Genomic DNA, 22,123 nt, shown 5'->3' on the forward strand with positions numbered 1-22,123 from the left:
AGCATAGAATGATGGATGTATTGTAATAAACAAAAGTCTCAAGTATCCTTGACTCAAAAAACACATATCAATGAGAAGGGAAGAATTTTTTCAAAGTAAAAAATGATTTATTATTTAAATCAGCATACATATTCATCTCTGCCAAGTAAAATGTTGAAGATCACTAGTATACTCAAACTAATAAGAAATTAGACTCAGTTTAAAACTTACATAAGCAAATTATGGAGCTTTAGTACTAAAGTTGACTAAGTTGTTGAGCATAGAATCTAAGATTGGTAACAGAAAATATAAAGCACATATCAGACAACTGTTGTAATTCATTAACTTCAATGGACTACAACTTGTGTAGATAACCGCTGAAAACCATCTTCACCTCTCATGAACTCGAAAGGCTGATCAGCGTTCCCGTTTTGCAATCCATATCTCTGAATTCCAAATAGATTATTAAACAAATTCCTTATCATATATTATAAATGAAAACATGTATATAACTTACAAAGATCACTAAGTGCTGCCAACATTACTGTAGCATATATATTTCTATAAGTCTATCATATTCATAGATTTATCTTTGACCTAAATGCTGCTATAACAAAATAATTTTATGCTCTTACTTGGTTCTGACCTTAATTCTTTTTCTGCATATATTCTTGATTATTTGATGTTTGATCTTTCCTACATGGTTGTTGAATGATAAAGTTTAGTCAAAACAAATTTATTGATTTTGAACATTTAAATTATGATGCAACATTTACGAGCAGAAGGCAAGCCATCAATAGGGCATTCGTTGGATTCACATCATGATCCTATGCTTAAGACTCTTGTGGACAATGATATTGTTCCTTGATATTAAGCTGCAACACTACCATCCAGTTTAAGTACACCCACAAAGCTTTTTTGAAGCTTTAATTAGAATAAATTTTATACATTCTAAACATTGAAATTATAATTTTTAATTTTTATTTATATTGAAACTTAAACTTGATATGCAATGAACTAGCTTTTTAATCCATGATGTGTAATGAACACCTTTTGAGCTCTACAATATTTTTCTTAAATTCAGTAGTATACATGTTTTTCAATAATATTTTAACAAATTTATTTATTCTTCTTAAATAAATAAATTGATTATTCCCTATTCTTCTAAAGGTCTTCAATTAATTAATTCCTCTAAATTCCTATCTTCGGAAAATTTGGTGAGTTTTTGAAATTTGAACTTCTTTGGGTCTGCTAAGTCTTTGAAGTTTTTTTGGGTTTGTCAAACTTTTTTCTATTCCAAGTTTTTCAACTCTCTCTACTAAGTAAACCAGCATCTTAGTGACATATAAGTAGTAGGCCAGAATGCACTGGATTCTAGCCAAACTAAAATCTACATCCAATTCAGAACAAATAGCCAAGATCTTTTTCTTCATTCTTCTTCATTGTTCCATACTTTGACCTTGGATGTTAAGGAACACAATCCCTTGATTCTATAAGAATTAACTCACCAATATCTTTTATCTGGAACCACCATCACAGGACATTAGGGGCAAATTCACATGTAGATATATAATCCAAGCAATTGTAATAATGTCCACCACTAACAAAGAATTTGGTTTACATTTATAGGATTTCTTTCTTCATTTGGCTAAAAACACTACATTGGTAGCAACAATATTGACATGTCTTTACAATAAGTGTTCCTTAACTATGATATCAACTAAAGTTGTTAAGGCTTAAGAATATAACAACGAATGCCCCTAGAGAAGGGAATTATTCTACCCTACGTAAAGCTGAAAAAATGTTATATATCTTGCAAACTTCAGGTTCATGGGCAATCAAATAACTTCATAAACCTCTAAACAAAAATTAGGAGAAGAACTCCTATACTAGTTCACCACCAAACAAGATATCAGGTTTTTATGGTCACCACTAAACAAGACACCATTTTGATGTATGAGAGTACACTAATGCAAGAAATCCACGAGATGATTTTTTTTCCATTTACCTTATGTTGCTTTGAACTATACAACCCTACCCCCTCCAAATTCATAAATAAGACCTCAGTTATATTCCATAACAAAACCTAAGCCATTGTGAAAATTAAAACCATCAACGGAACTATAGAGTACAAGTTGGAGCAATCACTAGAAGGTAAGTGTTCAATTTTTGTGGGTTTAGGTCCTCGATGATAAACCCAAGCAAATTGAAAATTGGATACAACCAGAACTATATGTCCTATTGGTATTAAAAAAAAAATAGAAGGGGTTTTTGCATACACTATAAAAACATCTAAATCTGAGTTCCAAATACATAAGAGTGATAAATCATGAACCCATACAAATAGAAAAAAGATTATGACACAAGGAAACATCCTTTGGCAAAAGAGACTATTTTCATTCTAAACCGCGTGCATTTTTGCATACATTAGAAAAATATATACAATTACCATTAAAATACAAGGAGAAATATGGTGGCAAATCGGGGCAAACTAAAACACAACACACAAGGAGTGAAATACAATCTCAAGAACAAAACCAATTATTTATCTACATGTCACTAGTTAGATTTGCCAGTCGTGATCAAAACAAAGACGCAGTGTAAGAGATTGACTTACTTACACTTAAATAAGCTGCATTGCATAGAATAGGTGTGTGCTGCTACATTTCAGCGAGGCGAGACACTGATACAAGGTACCTTTTCTTGAGCTTGGGACTGTGGTCATGCTTATGCTTGTCATGATACATCTATAGGCTGTTGTTGAGATTCCGCCTCCTGCGCAGGGCTCTCTTTTGTGAATTCTTCTTCTTCTTCTTCTGTTTCTATTTTTGTGACTCCCCACTGGATTTTGTGGTTGAAGGGGAGGTTGATGCTTTTCCATCCATAGCTCATAAAAAATAAAGTAGCTGGAGACAACGACCTTTTTTCCTATTTTTTTTTGTTCTTGTTAAGACATATCCTCTAACCCTCTATATTAGTCCATGAAAAAGGCAAGAAAGAAGCCAGTTTCTTACATTAATTACGGAATACCAACACAACCTCGTACTATTATTGAATTCAATTAATTTTCATTGTTAATCTAATAATATTTATTTCTTTCTAAATCTACACGAAGGTAGGATTTTAATATTAAGAGTATAAAAATATTTAAAATATATATGATTAATATAAAATTTTATATATTTTAATTTAAAAATATTTTACTTTAATATCTTAAGAATTATCCCATTTAGAAGATTTTACTAGTTTTACAGTTGAATGGGTTGGAGAGGGAGAAAACAATTGAAATGGGGAGGCCATCTTTATGGTAAGTTAAAGGGGATAAAAATTTAATGTGGAAAATAGTTGGTAATGTTAATGTGGAAATCTTAGATGAGATTAGTAACATATGTATTTCATAAGAATTCGTTGACTCTAATCTAGGAAGATAGCTATTATTGCTAAATTGTATCTATATATAGAGAGAGAAAAAATTGATTGGTTTGAATTTGGAGGTGATTTTCTTGGTATGAGGTTTTTATATATATTGTGTTTTAGTTGGAATTTGAGAAAGATAATGTGTTTAAGGAAGGGCCTTGGTTTATGTAGAAGGTGAATCTATAAGTCATAGTATTGGCCTTTAATCTTTGACTCACACAAGAAATTAAAGAGATGCGCTTTTTTAGAAATCTTAATATCAAATTACAATGTTGTGATTTCTAAGTGACCATATCTATTAATAACTTCAAAATTGCAAAGTTTGAGGACAATCCTCATAATACCACAAAACAAATATATCATGCCAACCCATGAACACAACAAAATCACATTCCTAACATGAATTAGGAAGAAAAAATTAAAACTGATCATGATAAATCAACTACAAAATATACTTCTATTTATTGAAAGGTAAAGACCCCAAAAATGATACAAATTCAAAATGACTTATTGATCATTATGAACTTAAGTAAGATAACCCTTAAATAATAGACCATTAAATATAAATGAGATTATTGAGATAAATATCACTCACATAGAAAATAAGTCATAACAATATAAAATGAAATAATCACATGAAATCTACATATATTCTAGCATCTCATTAAAACTCAACTCTAAGAGATGAAGATGTGGGCGAGTCACACCAAAATGAATCAAATAAGAAAATAATTCTACATACTTTCAAACAACAATTTCTATTAAATTAGGTGACTCCTAAATATTAATCATTTAATGTAAATAATGCATAACTTTACAAGCATACCAAGAAAAACACATTTTGTGTGCTCATCAAAGTATCACAATCCTTTGACTTCTACATCTCGCATGGTTAGTGTTTTACATTGTTTCTAATGCCAATTTATATTATAATAACTCCCAAATATTAATCTTTCATTGTGACAAATACATAAGTATACAAGCATATGGAGATAAACACAATTTGTGTGCTCATTAAAGTATCATAATATTTTGACTTCCACATCTCACATGGTTTGCAATTGAAGATTCTAATGAATTTTTCATTCTCAATACCCTAAACCAATATTCTGTACATGTAAAAATAAATCATAAAGAAAAATAAAATATATATTAAGTAAGGAAACACACAATTAATGTGACACTACCCCAATACATTACAATTAAAATCTATTTATATTAAGGTGCACCAAAATAAGTTTAAAATATTCATATAAATATTTTAATATTATAACTTCCCATATCTTTTCATTGTTGGACAAGGTAAGGAAGTTTGGTTTTATTCATTATGATAACTATAATATATATATCGAAATAAATAGTGTGAGAGTTGAGAAATACAACACCACAGGAGCCCAAATAATCTCTACAAGCTGAATAAACCTTTTACAAGGTGAAGCAAAGCAAGGAGGCAACAGAAAAATCATAAACACAGGAAAATGCTCAAGAATATGAGAGCTTTGTATTCAAAAAAATGCGTAATAGAATAATAATACAAAAGAAAAGAATTCAACCTCTAATAGGTGAAAAAACCCTAAAAGGGAAAACCCTAGGCTTGCACATAATAATTAATAAAAGAATTAATTATTATGAACCTAATGTTAGCTTAAGTGTAAAAGAGATAAAGGAAAACTTAATTAATTAAATAAATATCGTTTAATTAATCAAGTAAAGACCCGATTACTCTAACACCCCCCCTTAAGCTAGACTTAGGGAGAAGCTAAAACCTAGAACAGTTACTGAAAGCAAGAAAGATGGGTCCCGACAACAAGGCTTGATCAGGTACCCAAATACAAGGAAATCTCTATCAAATAGAGAAAAAGGAGAAAACCGAGTGGGAAAAAACTCCTCTCCAAAAAGATATAAAAGGAAATGTTGAAAGAAATATGAAAGAAGGAAGGCCTCATAAAGACCCCCCAAGGATAACTTCCTTCACCCCAAACATAGAGCGCAACTGAAGAGAGTGCGACGATGCAAAAGGTTTCGTGAAGATGTCTGCAACCTACTTGGTAGTGGCAATGTACTCCAAAATGAGAGAACCATCCCAAATCAACTGGCGGATGAAATGCATGTGAAGCTCAATGTGATTCATCCGCTGATGCTCCACCAAGTTGCGAGAAATGTGAATAGCACTCTGATTGTTATGCCAAAGAATAGTGGGACTATCAAGAGGAAAACCAAACTCAGTCATCAACTGTCGAAGCCATAAGATCTTCTGATTTGCGAGCATAGTAGCTCGATACTTAGCCTCTGTAGATGATAATGCATGAGCAGTCTACTTCTTGCAAGACCATGTGATAGAACCAGAGCCAAGACAAAAAAACAAAGCCATAAGTAAACTTTCAATCATTGACATCACCAGCCCAATCTAAGTTAGTGTAGCCAACAATGTGAGGTTCCCCTAATGTGTAGTGAATGCCATGAGAAATAGTGCCCCGAATGTACCACAAACTATGTTTGGCAACTTGCCAATGACTCTCATGAGGATCATGGGAGAATTGAGAGACAAGGCCAACCACAAAGGAAAGGTCAAGACGAGTATGTGTCAGGTACAACAAACTACCAACCAACTGCATGTAAACTGTAGAATCTACTGAAGGAGTGGGGCAAGTAGTATTCAAAACAACCCCTAATTGAAAAGGAGTGGGGGAAAGATTTCAATCAAGCATGCAAAAGCGCTGAAGCGTGTCAAGAGCATACTTCTGCTGGTAAATGGAGATCCCATCAGAAGACTGAATCACCTGAAGACCAAGAAAATAGTACAGAATATTGAGATCTGTCATCTCAAACTAGTCCATCAAAGTTCGTTGAACATGTTGAATTATAGAGGATGAGCTACCTGTGATGAGGAGATCATCAACATATAGCATAAGAATCATGATCTCAACCTCAAGATGCTGAATGTACACTGTGTGATCAGAATGACAACATGTAAAACCAGTGGAGAGCAAGAAAGAGTCCATCTTCTCATACCAAGTTTGAGGGGCATGTTTGAGACCATACAATGAACGCCGAAGTCTGTAAACCAAAGAACTATCCTGCACAAATCCCTGAGGCTGCTCCATATAGATTTCCTCTTTTAGGTCTCCATACAAGAAATCACTCTTCACATCCATCTAAAAAATGGGCCATCCCCTAGAAGTTACAAGGGATAGTACAAAGTTAATAGAGTTCATCTTGGTGACAAGGGAAAATGTCTTGGAGTAATCAATGCTCTCAACTTGTGAGAAACCCTTCGCAACAAGATGTGATTTATACTTATCAAGCAAACCATCAGCAACATACTTGGTGTGATACAACCATTGACACTGAACCATCTTTCTGCCCTTAGGAAGAGGACAAAGATCCCAAGTATTATTCCTCATCAAAGAAGAATACTCCTCCATAGCACAATCCCACTCAGGGTGTCCTGTTGCCTCTGAAAAATTCTAAGGATAATCTGAAATGGCATGACTCAAAAGACTAGAACCCACAATATGAGAACGGGTGCGACGAGTATCTGAAGGATCACCAGTCATAGATCCTGTCACCTCAACAGTAAAGTGAGCCCCATCTGAGGTGGAGCAGGTGGAAGTGGAGATGGTGGATCATCAACAACATCATCAAAATCATCCTCAAAATGATTCTGAAGAGATGCAGTGGGAGGAGTAGGAGGAGGGGTAGACACTAGAGATAGGGTATCCACTATGGGAAGGCACTCATCAAACTGAACATCTCATCGAAATAGGACCTCTCTCGAATCAGGATCAAACAACTTGTACACCTTAACATCCTCACAGTAGCCAACAAAAATGAGGGGTCAACTCTTCCACTTCATTTCTCTCCTCTAAGCATCAAGAATAAATGCCCATGCCTCACTACCAAATACTCAGAAAAAAGAAACATTAGGCTTGTCATGAGACCAAGCCTCCTCAACAATCATATGTTGAATCACCTTGTAAGGCATTTGATTCTAAATGTAGTTGGCACAATTGTCTACCTCAGCCCAAAAAGACTAATCCATGGACCTAGATTGAATCATACAATTCGCCATCTCCCGTAAAGTCGTGTTCTTTCTCTCAGTGACACCATTTTGTTGAGGGGTGTAGGAAATAGTAATTTAATGTTGTAAACCATACTCAATGAAAAAATATCTGAAAGCCTGATTCACATATTCCCCCCCATTATCTATACGTATTTGCTGAATAGAACAACCAGACTTATTCTCTACAAATGTCTTGAAGATTCGAAATTAATCAACGGCATCAGACTTGTACTTAAGAAAGTACACCCATGTGCATCTGGAGAAGTCATCAATAAAATGTGAGTACATACCTGGCCCTAGACAAAGGAGTAGGAAATGACATGAGGTCACTGTGAATCAACTCCAAAGGTGCCAAAGCACAAGGGGCTCTTCCCTTTGGAAAGGGATCCCTATGATGCTTGCCAAGCACACAACCATGACAAACACCACCAGTGCAGGAAATTTGTGAGAGCCCAAGAACAAGTTCCTGTGTACTCATCTACTGAAAATATCTATAATTGACATGGCCCAAATGCTCATGCTAAAGCTTACTCACTGAATCTGCATGTGCTATAAGAGATGAACCTGTACTTACAGAGGGCTCAAATCCATCAAATCTATAAAGACGAGATGGAGTATCAACACTCCCAGTAGCCACAACCAAATCAGAGTCATGGAGGTCCTGAATAACCACATCATGTGGCGAGAACTCAACTATCTTACCAGAGACATAATGGAAAATCTGGTAAATGGATAGGAGGTTCGTCAAGATTTTAGGTACAACCAGAACATCCTACAGAGTACCCCCATCCAAAGAGACAAAAGCTGAACCCAAGACTGAAAGCTGAGTAGATTGCAGTGGGTGGCTCTGATACCATGTGAGACTTGAGAAATACAACACCATAGGATCCCAAATGATCTCTACAAGATGAATAAACCTGTTACAAGGAGAAGGAAAGAAGAAATAGAGAAAATCATAAACACAAGAAAATGCTCAAGAATACGAGAGCTTTGTATTCACAAAAATGTGTAATAGAATAATAATACAAAAGAAAAGAATTCAACCTCTAATAGGTCAAAAAACCCTAAAAGGGAAAACCCTAGGCTTGCACATAATAATTAATAAAAGAATTAATTATTATGAGGCTAATGTTAGCTTAAGTGTAAAATAGATAAAGGGGAACTTAATTAATTAAATAAATATCATTTAATTAATCAATTAAAGACCCGATTACTCTAACAAATAGTGTAATTTCTAGATAATTGTTATGTAAGTAAGATAGGATTTGAATCTATTACATTTTTTTAATTTCTGTATATACCAACAAATTTGGTTATAATTATACCATTTAATACTATATATGGTGAAAATGGAAACAACAATATTGAGAGACTAAATATATTCAACCACAAAACCCTAGCCTAACAACAACAAAGATCCACCATAACATATGAAGATTACCTAAGACAATGCAAATAAAATGAAATCACAAAGATTATACCATCACATGTCCAATAGGGTTTCGATCTCCATTCTTCCTATCTCCATTGATCTTGCTTGATATATTTTCTCTCAGATTTTATGTGTGCACAAGAGCTCAACAAAGAACGGAAATGTGGTTGCAAGTAGGCTTGATCGCATATCAAAGTTCAAATACTAAAGTAGTCAGGTTGGGTTTGATAATGAAGGAAGCATCTCCTTATATAGAAGACACTATAAGAAATGAATGGATAAGATTGAGAGGTGTAAAAGATAAATGGTCAGCTAAGATTAGAGGGTAGGTAGATGAAATAATAAAATAATGAGAGGGTAGGTGGTGTAGGAATTAAGAGATGAATGACATGTATCATACGTAGAAAAAGATAATGAATTAATTAAATAAATAAAGATTTATTTAATTAATGGAGGAAGTGGGATCAATTAAATAAATAAGATATTTATTTAATTTAGGAAAAAGGATAATTTAAATAAATAAAGGTATTTATTTAAATGAGAAATAAGGCTAGAAGAGGATAAATGAATTAATTAAATAAATAAAAATTTATTTAATTAATAGAAGAATTAGGCTAAAGTAATTAAATAAATAAAGATATTTATTTAATTAGACATGACAATTTTAGGTGTCTACATTTTGCCCTTCTTTGAGACAATGCAACTTGTCGCATTGTTTCAAAGAAGATAAGATAAACTGATACAAAGTTGCCCCAAGATGGGAATGATATGCCCCCTCGAGAGATTGGATGAAAATATCTGAAAAGATCATAGACAATCTCTCAATAAGAAATAAATTGTAGAATAGACTGACCAGATAGGATAGAGTGACAGAGTCATGGGATAACGAAGAGTGACACGGGAGATTAGGGCTAGGGCTACGGCTAGGGCTAGGACAGTCTATAAGATAGACCATGAGGGGAAAACATCCTCATTGTCTTCCACACATCCAAGAGATCAGAGTGCAGAGAGAGAATAGAGTAGTCAATAGTCAGCAGCGATGACATTGGTTCACAGATTCAATCACGTTCGCCGATTTCAGAGGCCAGCAGATGCAGGAGAGCCGGTGAGTACCGCCAAACCTTCTTATACTTTATCGCATGAAATGTTGTCATAAATGCATGCTAGGTAGCGCATTTAATGCTTTTTAGAATATGTCAAGTGGGGTCAAAAAATGCTAAGGCGCATCTGTGCTGGTGCCGGGCACGTCTGGGTTGGCTAGGCGCGTCTATGTTTGTGCCAGGTGCGTCTAAGAATGCAAAGGCGTTTATGTCAAATGTGAGCGTGTCTACGTTGTGTAGGAGCATTTATGCTATATGGGTGCTTCTGTACAAAGCAGAGGCATGTGTATGTATGTGTAGTATATAAGCACATTTATGTCATAAAGGTGTGTTTATGTCTTCTAGGTCGAATCGATAGTTTTGTGATGAACATACGATGTTGATTGGATAAGCTGCTGAGAGGATACACTCAAGCAGGTCCTCTAAGGAAGACTAGGATAGCAGATAGGGCTAGGATTGGTAACTCTATGATAGAACATATGTTGCCAATTAGAAAAATACTCAAGAGGATACACTCAAGGTGAGGCCCTAGGATAGGATAGATCGAGGCACTTTGTGATGAACAGGGAATGCTAAAACATAGTACTTTGTGATGAACAGGGAGTACTAGAAAGAGCAACACTTTGTGATGAATAGGGAGTGCAAAACATGTAGTACTTTGTGATGAACAAGGAGTACCACTAGGATAAACAACAACACTTTGTGATGAATAGGGAGTGCCACTAGGATAGAGTACCATAAGCACTAAGATGAAAAGCAGGATTTTGTGATGAACAGGGAATGCCACTATGATTGACATAGTTGATTTGCTTGACTGGAGGAGGACCTACCTAAGCTAGAGTCACAAGAGAGATTCCCGTCGTCTCAGAGTTTGCCAGTAGAGCTGACAATTGAGGAGAGAGCAGTGGTTCAGGCTATGGGCCTGTAGCATATTTTATATGTACCTGAGTTTCAGGCTAACATGGGGTTGCTGACTATACTGGCTGAGAGATGGCACTCAGAGACTTGTAGTTTTCATTTGCCAATGGGTGAGATGATAGTCACCTTAGAGGATGTATACAGGATTCTGAGGATACTGATCGATGGGGAGTTAGTACCCTACAATCAAGGTGGAGACAAGGATGCACTAAGGCGAGTGTTCCAGGATCTGGGATTGGAGATGAGGGCTGGACATGTGGCTTGGGATACCATGACACAGAAAGGATTAACACTACCAGCAATACTGGCAGGAGTGATCAGTGGTTTCCTCTGTCCGAATAGGGTAACACTAGGATTGGCTGTGGGCTGGGGGAGTACACTGGAGACATTGGTGACACAGCACACCAGGTTTGCATGGGGACCGTGTCTGCTGGCACACTTGTACTATGAGTTACATCAGTTTGTATGCCTTGGATCATCAGGATTGGGCTATGGAGTGACATTGTTGCAGGTGTGGGCATATGAGCATATGCTGGTGACATAACTAATTCATTTCTGAGGTAGGGGCCATAGGTGCAGTTTTGTACATCTGTATGATGATTACATCTCAGCCGCAGATTGGAAGATTAGAGTACTGGCATAGGGTCATTGATGAGATCGACAGTGTAGTATGGAGGCTATACCAAGAGTGTGAGGAGTGGGAGGATGATGTAGTGGAGCTACCATATGTGTTGAGGAGCAGATATCTAATTGGGTGGACACTGTATGTTCTTGAGAGGTGGTTGGTGGATAGGGTGGGCAGGTAGTTTGGTAGGATACAGCGGATGCCACGGGGTTCCAGGATATATGCTCAGACAGTGAGAGATCAGGCGCACTTTGGGCCATTGTTTTTTTATGATCAGGCAGTGATGCAACTGGTAGAGATGATTCCCTTGCCTTGTGGTGCAGGAGCACCTAAGCACCTGAATGCTCAAATCCTAGTAGGTATAACATTTTATTGCAAATTAAGCATGTGTGTTTATTTTATTCTTCTAGTAGGTTTAATAGGTTTGTTTTGTGGTGTAATAAGGTTTGGAACTCATTTTGTGAGTTTCCAAGATTTTTTTGGTTTTTTGCTCAGTAGGCTAAAAATTGTCAATTTTGGGTCCAAATGAGCATTTTTGAAATTTTTGATGTTGTAAAGCCTTGAAAGGAATTGGAGAATGTTTATTTAGTGTTTCTAAATGATTTTGAGTCATTGGTTTGAGTGCCAAGTCACCGGAAGTCAAAATGCAATTTTTGAGCGACAAAAAGTTGTCAAAAGTTGTCAAAAAAGTGGTTTTTGGTGGTTTTGGTTAGTTCCAACTTGTACCTATCCATAAAAGGGCTTCAATAAGTTGGCACATATATAAAAACCATGTTCCAATCATTGTATGGGTTGTTCATTTTGGAAAATTAAGAAAAATACTTGTTTTGCTCTTGTTTTCTGTGAGTTTTTAACTAGTTTTCTGCACTTTTTAGAGTACAGTCCGTACCATGGCTCCATGAGTCCGTAATGAACCTGTTTTTGATTGATGTGATCTCCTTTGATGTTTTAGTAGTGATTTCTGATCTTTTCTTGGGGTTTGGAACAAGTTTTGTTTGAAGTGCTCTTGAGAAAGGCATTATTTTGTGGTTCCAATGGAAGACCATTCATGGTCCAACTAATTTCTTCAAAGTCTCTTCATCCATGGCTTTGAGGGAATTTGTTGGATTTGTACATACTATACCATACATCCATTTTTCTTTGCTAACAATGCACAGGTGTTTGTAAACCCATGGCAAGTATGTGGAGTGAGCAACTTGGCTTGGGTATTCTTAGATTTGTTTGAATGGTACTTTGCTGTTCATAGCACTAAACTTTGAAATTTTGAAGTAGACTTAAGTTGGCAAGAATTATTATTGCACTTTACCATCCTTGTCTCTCTCATGACTTGGTTGGATGCAAGAAAAAAAGGTGTAAACAGACTGAAAGACAGTGTGTCACTATTTCACTATTAAAACCTCAGTGCCAACCTCCCTCAAGGACAACATGGAATGATGGATTCCTTTGTTTATGCATCATGGAATGTATTTGTAAATGTCTTCAATGTTAAGAAGGAAAAATACACACTTTGTTTGTAAAGGACCTAAATAAGGATCCTAGAAAGGTGTATTTTCTGTCATAGTCTCATAATGCTGCCATGCCTTGTGGCATCTTTCAATTGTACAAATTAAAAGATCTTTGAAGAGATTATATGTATTTGTTTTTGCCTTGCTATTAACACCTTTTGCAGGTCAGGGACAGAGTAAAGATGCAAACTAAACAAAGAAAGGAAGTTGCATTAGCCTTATTGCTGTCAAAAATGTAGTGTTGACTGTGTATGAACAACAGTTATAAAAATCCTTTCTTATTTGTTGTGCAAGGTGTTCCAACTGATGTCAAACCATTTTTGTATCCCTAATTGACATAGTTTCATTGTATTTGGTTTATCAATGATCAAAGTGTATGCAAAATCTTAAAAACGTTGTTGTCCCAGTCATCTAGACTATTTTTTCTGTGAAAGGACAGCAGTATGGCATTTGTTTGACATAATGACAGTAATCTAAGATGAAGTTTGAGTCCTTGGGAGTGTTTGGCATATTTCAAAGAAATTTATAAAACATTTAATTGGGTCTAGTATCATGGAGAAGACTTTCAAATTGTAAACCCTCACTAAAACTTTCAAAAACCCTTGAAAAGTGCCTATTTTGTGGGGTAGTCCTCAAACAGTCCATACAGTACTTACCATAGCAAAAATCCTTGAGTCTTCATCATCAATAGACCACATCTCCAAGGGTTTTCCATGAAGTATAACAGATTGAGCAGGGTGAACAAATTTCACTAAAAACTAGGGCTAATTCTAGTAGCCTTTTTGGAGCAAATTTGACAATTTCATGAAATCGGTAAGGAAGGAGGAGTAAGTGATGGTTTCAAATCATCAAAACTGATAAGTTAAGACCTAAGACACCCTACCACAAGATTCTTAGCATTTCACCAAGTCATTTGATAAAAATGACCATTTGAACCTAGAAGTTGCCTTGTGTAAACCAACGTTCTTTGCACCCGACTTGGAAATTTTCATTCTTGAAAGGTGAAGGACAGTCATCACACTTTGCAGACCTATTTAGATGCTTAGTCAACACATTAATATGATTGAAATCCTTAAAGGTGCAAATAAGGTTAGGTAAACCATGGTTCTCCAACAGTTGCCCATTCCTGGAAGAGAGGAGATTCAGCCAGTTGGACAACCAAACTTGTTCATTTTTGGTGACACACAAGAGGACCTCATTTCAAAATTGAATACCTTAGCATGGAAGGTTAGGAGGAGTGATGTCCAATACAATAGAGTGCAAGCAGTGTTGAATAGAGAGGAAGAGATAGGAGAAAGGTTTAGAAGAATCCCTTTTGTGCGTAGGGATTGATTTGGGAAGCACATTGAGAACAAAAGCCCACCAACCTCAAAGAAGACCAAATTCTTTTTTTACCTCCTCATCATAGTGGTATCAGAGCCAATTCAGATTTGGGTTGAGAGATTAGCACATGTCAGGTAGTGAGTCAGTGGGAGACAACACTGACAACATGGTGACCAATGCAGAGTTAGCAAAGAGGATGGAGGATCAGGGTGAAGAAAATAGACTCCTTAGGGAAAGATTACAACAACTTGAAAGAAAGTTGAACCAAGTAGAAGTCAAGACCAAAGAAGTCAGTGAGAGAGTAGAAAGTGCTGAAGATAAGAAGGAAACCTTAGAGGAAGAAGTCCCAGAACCAGATCCAATCTTGGATAAAGAACAAGAAACCTTTTTACAAGCTTTGAAAGCTTTGACTGGAAAGGCCCTAGATGGAGTGTCGCTTTTTAGTGGTAAGATGGAACCAGAAGCACTAATGGAGTGGATAGAGGGTCTAGAGAATCACTTTGAATGTGATGGCATTACTGAAGCACAGAAAGTGAAGGTAGCCAAATCCAGAATGAGAGGGGCAGCCTTAACTTGGTGGAAATTCATCCAAGAGGAAAGGGTGAAAGAGGAAAAGAAACCCATAACCACCTAGAAAACAATGGTAACTAAGATCAAAGACACCTACATGCCTGAAGATTATGAAATCCAGTTGCATAGGAAGAGACAAAACTTGAGACAGAAAGACCTAGATGTCAGTAGTTACACTGAAGAATTCCAAAAACTAAGCCTTAGATCTAAGGTACAAGAAGATGAAAATGTTAGAGTAGCTAGGTATCTCAATGGGTTAAGATGGAATATTCAGGAAGAGTTAAGCCTATGGTGTCCCAACACATTACAGAAGTGTTATCAATTAGCATTGAAGGTAGAAGAGAGAAACAAGAAGAAACAAGAACATAATGGTAGAGGCAGAGGTAGAGGAAACAGAGGCAGTCATAGAGGCAGTTTTGGGGGAAGATACACAGATCATAGGTCCTAGGGAGAGTCTAAGCTTATTGAGCAAAGTGGGGATTCTCAGAGCAGACCCAACTATAGGGGTAGGGGATCAGGCAACCCAGGAAGGGGTAGATCTAATGGACCTGGAAGAGGTTCATACTTCTCCACAATGAAGTGTTACAACTGTCAGAAACTAGGCCATCTGACATATAGATGCCCAGAAAAGCCAAGCTCATCTCAAGGAGGTGATAAGAGAGTCCATTTTGTGCAAGAGGAAACCACACCAAATCAAAGGTGTCTACCATCAGAAGAAGGGGAAAGCCTCATGATCAGGAGGATCCTCATGAAAGAGCCATCTCAGAAAGATATGTCTCAAAGGAAAGCTCTTTTCAGGATCAAATGTAAGATCCAAGGAAAGGTGTGCAAAGTTATCATTGACTCAGGATCAACTGATAACATCATATCAGAAGAAGTTGCTACAAAACTTCATCTACCTAGAATACAACACAATGAGCCCTACAAGGTCACATGGTTGGAAAAAGGGCAACATGTATTGGTGAGTGAACAAACATGGGTAGAGTTTAACATAGGTGAGTACCAAGATAAGATTTTGTGCGATATACTACCTATGGATGCTTGTCATTTGCTTTTAGGAAGACCTTGGCAATTTGACAGGAAAGCACAATATGATGGAGAAAAGAACTCATACTCATTTTTCAAGAATGGTATCAACTATAAAATTCAGTCCCTTAATGAAGAGAGTGAGGGCAGCAAACCAAAAGTTCCCAACATTTTGTTAGTTGGTGAAAAGGAGTTCATTCATACCCTAAAAGAAGGTGATGGCATAGGTTTTGCATTGGTAACTAAACCAGTTGATGAAAAGAAAGAAAGGAAGATAGAAATCCCAAATGAGGTGCAGCAACTTCTAGATCAGTTTAAGTCAATTGTTAATGATGGTCAACCAACCTCTCTACCTCCTCAGAGAGCCATTAGCCACTAGATAGACTTCATCCCAGGTGCATCCTTACTAAACAAAGCTGCTTACAAAATGACACCTGAACAAAATCAGGAAGTGGCAAGACAAATCCACGAGCTCCTAGACCAAGGATTGATTAGAAGAAGTATTAGTCCATGTGCAGTACCCACAGTGTTAGCACCTAAGAAAGGTGGGGCTTGGAGACTTTGTACAGATTCAAGACCAATAAATAGGATCACAATCAAGTATAGAGTCCCCATTCCTAGGATAGATGATCTTATGGATTGTTTAGGGGGAGCAAAATATTTCAGTAAGATAGACCTAAAAAGTGGTTATCATCAAATCCGCATCAAAGAGGAGGATGAATGGAAAACAACTTTCAAGACAAATGAGGGGTTGTATGAATGGCTAGTCATGCCATTTGGGTTAACAAATGCACCCAGTACATTTATGAGATTGATGAATGAGGTGTTACATGACTTCATAGGCAGGTTTGTAGTTGTGTACTTTGATGACATCTTAATTTTCAGTCAAACCAAGGAAGAACACCTCCAACATTTGAAGATTGTCTTACAAAGATTGAATGATGAACAACTTACTATCAACCTAGAAAAATGTGATTTCCTTAAGCAAGAGCTGGTCTATTTGGGTTTTGTTGTTTCAGGGGGTGATTTGAAGATGGATCTAGATAAGGTAGAAGCCATAGTTAATTGGCCAGCCCCTAAGAATGCTAGTGATGTTAGGAGTTTTCATGGACTTGCTCAGTTTTATAGGAAATTTATCAGAGGTTTCAATGAAATATGTGCACCTATGTTGGAAACCATTAAGGGTGGTGTGAAAGTGAAATTTCAGTGGACAGAAGCAGCCAACAAGGGATTTGAATTGCTGAAAGTTAGAGTTGCTACCCAACCAGTGTTGATTCTACCTAGTTTTGACAAATTGTTTACCTTAGAGTGTGATGCAAGTAATATTGCTATTGGTGCTGTTTTGAGTCAAGATAATAGGCCTGTTGCATTTTTCAATGAAAAGCTTAATGATGCTAAGAAGAAATATTCTTCATATGATCTTGAAATGTATGCTTTGGTTCAGGCACTTAGGAAATGGAGGCATTATCTTCTTCCTAAAGAATTTGTGGTTTACACTAACAACCAGGCACTTAGTTTTCTTAATTCATAGGATAAGCTTAGTCACAGACATGTTAAATGGGTAGAGTCTTTACAAGCATATACCTTTACTTTGAAGCATAAGAAAGGATAGTGCAATAAAGTAGCTGATGCATTGAGTAGAAGGTTACTTACTGTTCAAGAAATTTAGATTAGAAGTATTGGTATAGAATGTTTTAAGGATTTATATCCACATGATTCTGATTTTGCTGATATTTACAAAGTTTGTCAAGATTTTCAGAATACTTTTCATAGTGAATATGTTGACTATACTTTGCAGAATGGATTGTTATTCAGGGGTGGACAGCTGTGTGTGCCAAAAGGTTCAATGAGGGAGAATCTGATACAGGAAAAGCACAATGGTTTCTTGAGTGGTCACTTTGGTCTTAATAAGACTTTGGAATTGGTTCAGAGGCACTATTTTTGGCCTAAGATGCAGGCAGATGTCAGGAAATATGTTGAGCAATGCATGGTATGTCAGAAAGCCAAGGGTACTAGCATGAATGCTGGTTTGTATCAGCCTCTTCCCATACCTTCTAGGCCTTGGGATTGCATTAGTATGGATTTTGTGGTAGGTTTGCCCAAAACAAAAACAGGATGTGATAGTATTTTTGTGGTTGTTGACAGATTCAGTAAAATGGCACATTTCATACCTTGCAAAACTACTAATGATGCTAGTCACATTTCTTTTCTTTTCTTCAAGGAAGTTGTAAGAATTCATGGTTTGCCATCCAACATTGTATCTGATAGAGATGCTAAGTTTTTGGGTCATTTTTGGAAAACTTTATGGAAGAAATTGGGTACTAACTTGTCTTTTGGCTCAGCTTACCATCCACAGACAGATGGCCAAATAGAAGTGGTGAACAGAACATTGGGTAATCTACTCAGATGTCTTACCAAAGAATATGGGCAAAGTTGGGATCAACTCATCCATCAAGCAAAGTTTGCATACAATGACAGTGTAAACAGATCCACTGGTAAGAGCCCATTTCAGATTGTTTATGGAATGCATCCTAGAGGTGTTTTTGAGTTAAATGATGTAACTAATTTGCAGCAAGTGAGTGGTACAGTAGAAGATATGGCACAGTCTATGAAAGAAATTCATGAGCAGGTACAGAAGTCTTTACAGGAAACTACTCAAAAAGTTAAGGAGAGAGTTGATGCTTCAAAAAGAGATGTTCAATTTTTAGTGGGTGATTATGTGATGGTCCATCTCAACAAGTCATGGTTACAGAAAGGAGTTCCTATTAAGTTGAAAATGAGAAGAGTAGGACCATGCAAAATCTTGGCTAAATATGGCCATGATGCTTACAAAGTTGATTTGCCTAATGAAGTTTCTATGTCTCCTATTTTCAATGTTGCAGATTTGGTGCCATTCAAAGGGGAGCTACCATCAGATTCACAAAGAGTTTTAGATCTTTCTCATTCCCTTTCTGATCTTTCTCTCCCCTCTTCTTCTACTCCCATTCCTCAGCAGGTACTAGATTCAAGAATCATCAAAAAGACAAGACACCATACCTACTTGGAGCATCTCATCAAGTGGAAGGATAAACCAGCTTCTGAAGCCACATGGATACCTAAAAGTGACTTTCTCAAAGCTGGAATTCCTCTTTCTTTACTGCCAAAAGGAGTCACATGACTTCTTTGTCCTTAGGGGAGTATGGTGCAGAAGCACCTGAGCACTTGAATGCTCAAATCCTAACAGGTATAACATTTTATTGCAAATCAAGCATGTGTGTTTATTTTATGCTTCTAGTAGGTTTAATAGGTTTTTTTTGTGGTGTAATAAGGTTTGGAACTCATTTTGTGAGTTTCCAAGATTTTTTTGGTTTTTTGCTCGGTAGGCTAAAAATTGTCAATTTTGGGTCCAAATGAGCATTTTTGAATTTTTTGATGTTGTAAAGCCTTGAAATGCATTGGAGAATGTTTATTTAGTGTTTCTAAATGATTTTGAGCCATTGGTTTGAGTGCCAAGTCACCGGAAGTCAAAATGCATTTTTTGAGCAACAAAAAGTTGTCAAAAAGTTGTCAAAAGTTGTCAAAAAAGTGGTTTTTGGTGGTTTTGGTTAGTTCCAACTTGTACCTATCCATACAAGGGATTCAATAAGTTGGAAAATGTATAAAAACCATGTTCCAATCATTGTATGGGTTTTTCATTTTGGAAAATTAAGAAAAATAGTTGTTTTGCTCTTGTTTTCTGTGAGTTTTTAACTAGTTTTCTGCACTTTTTAGGGTACAGTCCGTACCATGGCTCCATGAGTCTATAATGAACCTATTTTTGATTTATGTGATCTCTATTTATGTTTTAGTAGTGATCTTTGATCTTTTCTTGGGGTTTGGAACAAGTTTTGTTTGAAGTGCTCTTGAGAAAGGCATTATTTTGTGGTTCCAATGGAAGACCATTCATGGTCCAACTAATTTCTTCAAAGTCTCTTCATCCATGGCTTTGAGGGATTTTGTTGGATCTATACATACTATACCATACATCCATTTTTCTTTGCTAACAATGCACAGGTGTTTGTAAACCCATGGCAAGTATGTGGATTGAGCAACTTGGCTTGGGTATTCTTAGATTTGTTTGAATGGTACTTTGCTGTTCATAGCACTAAAATTTGAAATTTTGAAGTAGAATTAAGTTGGAAATAATTATTATTGCACTTTACCATCCTTGTCTCTCTCATGACTTGGTTGGATGCAAGAAAAAAAGGTGTAAACAGACTGAAAGACAGTGTGTCACTGTTTCACTGTTAAAACCTCAGTGCCAACCTCCCTCAAGGACAACATGGAATGATGGATTCCTTTGTTTATGCATCATGGAATGTATTTTTAAATGTCTTCAATGTTAAGAAGGCAAAATACACACTTTGGTTGTAAAGGACCTAAATAAGGATCCTAGAAAGGTGTATTTTCTGTCATAGTCTCATAATGCTACCATGCCTTGTGGCATCTTTCAAGTGTACAAATTAAAAGATCTTTGAAGAGATTATATGTATTTGTTTTTGCCTTGCCATTAACACCTTTTGCAGGCCAGGGACAGAGTAAAGAAGCAAACAAAAAAAAGAAAGGAAGTTGAATTAACCTTATTGCTGTCAAAAATGCAGTGTTGATTGTGTATGAACATCAGTTATAAAAATCCTTTCTTATTTGCTGTGTAGGGTGTTCCAACTAATGTCAAACCATTTTTGCATCCCTAATTGACATACTTTCATTGTATTTGGTTTATCAATGATCAAAGTGTATGCAAAATCTTAAAAACGTTGTTGTCCCAGTCATCTAGACTGTTTTTTCTGTGAAAGGGCAGCAGTATGGCATTTGTTTGACATAATGACAGTAGTCTAAGATGAAGTTTGAGTCCTTGGAAGTATTTGGCATATGTAAAAGAAAAATATAAAACATTTAATTGGGTCTAGTATCATGGAGAAGACTTTCAAATTGTAAACCCTCACTAAAACTTTCAAAAACCCTTGAAAAGTGCCTATTTTGTGGGGCAGTCCTCAAATAGTCCGTACAATACTTGCCATAGAAAAATCCTTGAGTCTTCATCACCAATAGGCCACATTTCCAAGGGTTTTCCATGAAGTATAAAAGATTGAGCAGGGTGAACAAATTTCACTAAAAACTAGGGCTAATTCTAGTAGCCTTTTTGGAGCAAATTTGACAATTTCATGAAATCAGTAAGGAAGGAGGAGTAAGTGATGGTTTCAAATCATCAAAACTGATAAGTTAAGACCTAAGAGATGCTACCACAAGCTCCTTAGCATTGCACCAAGTCATTTGATCAAAATGACCATTTGAACCTAGAAGTTGTCTTGAGTAAACCAACGTTCTTTGCACCCAACTTGGAAATTTTCATTCTTGAAAGGTGAAGGACATTCATCACACTTTGCAGACCTATTTAGATGCTCAGTCAACACATTAATATGATTGAAATCCTTAAAGGTGCAAACAAGGTTAGGTAAACCATGGTTCTCCAATAGTTGCCCATTCCTAGAAGAGAGGAGATTCAGCCAGTTGGACAACCAAACTTGTTCATTTTTGGTGACACACAAGAGGACCTCATTTCAGACTTGAATGCCTTAGCATGGAAGGTTAGGAGGAGTGATGTCCAATACAATAGAGTGCAAGTAGTGTTGAATAGAGAGGAGGAGATAGGAGAAGGGTTTAGAAGAATCCCTTTTGTGCGTAGGGATTGATTTGGGAAGCACATTGAGAACAAAAGCCCACCAACCTCAAAGAAGACCAACTTCTTTTTTTACCTCCTCATCACCTTGGGATATGTGGCCAGAGATAGAGGATGTAGGGATGGATGCAGAGTATACTGCATATTGGGCAGAGCATCCATTTGCATGGCTGACAGATCCAGGGGAGGTGATAGATGGAGATGGCGGAGGTAGAGGCTGACGGAGGAGGTGGGGTGTAGTAGGAGAGAGGAGAGTGGCTCCAAGGAGAGATGGTGGAGAGGAGAGGTAGGCTCAATAGGCTCACATAGTGAGGGGCATAGGTGGATTAACTTTATAGGTGCTAGTAACACAGGTTCCTAAATAGGGATAGGGACAGGGATGGGGACAGGGGCAGCCACAGGAGTAGCCATAGGTACAGGGACAGGGTGAGGGTGGAGAGGAGGCTGATGAGTTGTTGGCATTATGT

The 22,123-nt window shown here is 36.7% G+C and overlaps 1 pseudogene; it reads right to left on the reverse strand.

The window, feature by feature from the left end:
• Positions 1-326: 326 nt before the first annotated feature.
• Positions 327-22,123, reverse strand: part of LOC131856458 (ATPase family AAA domain-containing protein At1g05910-like) — an 88,477-nt pseudogene continuing 66,680 nt past the window's right edge.

This window comes from Cryptomeria japonica, chromosome 7, assembly GCF_030272615.1.
Source record: "Cryptomeria japonica chromosome 7, Sugi_1.0, whole genome shotgun sequence".
In the NCBI taxonomy this organism is placed as follows: domain Eukaryota; kingdom Viridiplantae; phylum Streptophyta; class Pinopsida; order Cupressales; family Cupressaceae; genus Cryptomeria; species Cryptomeria japonica.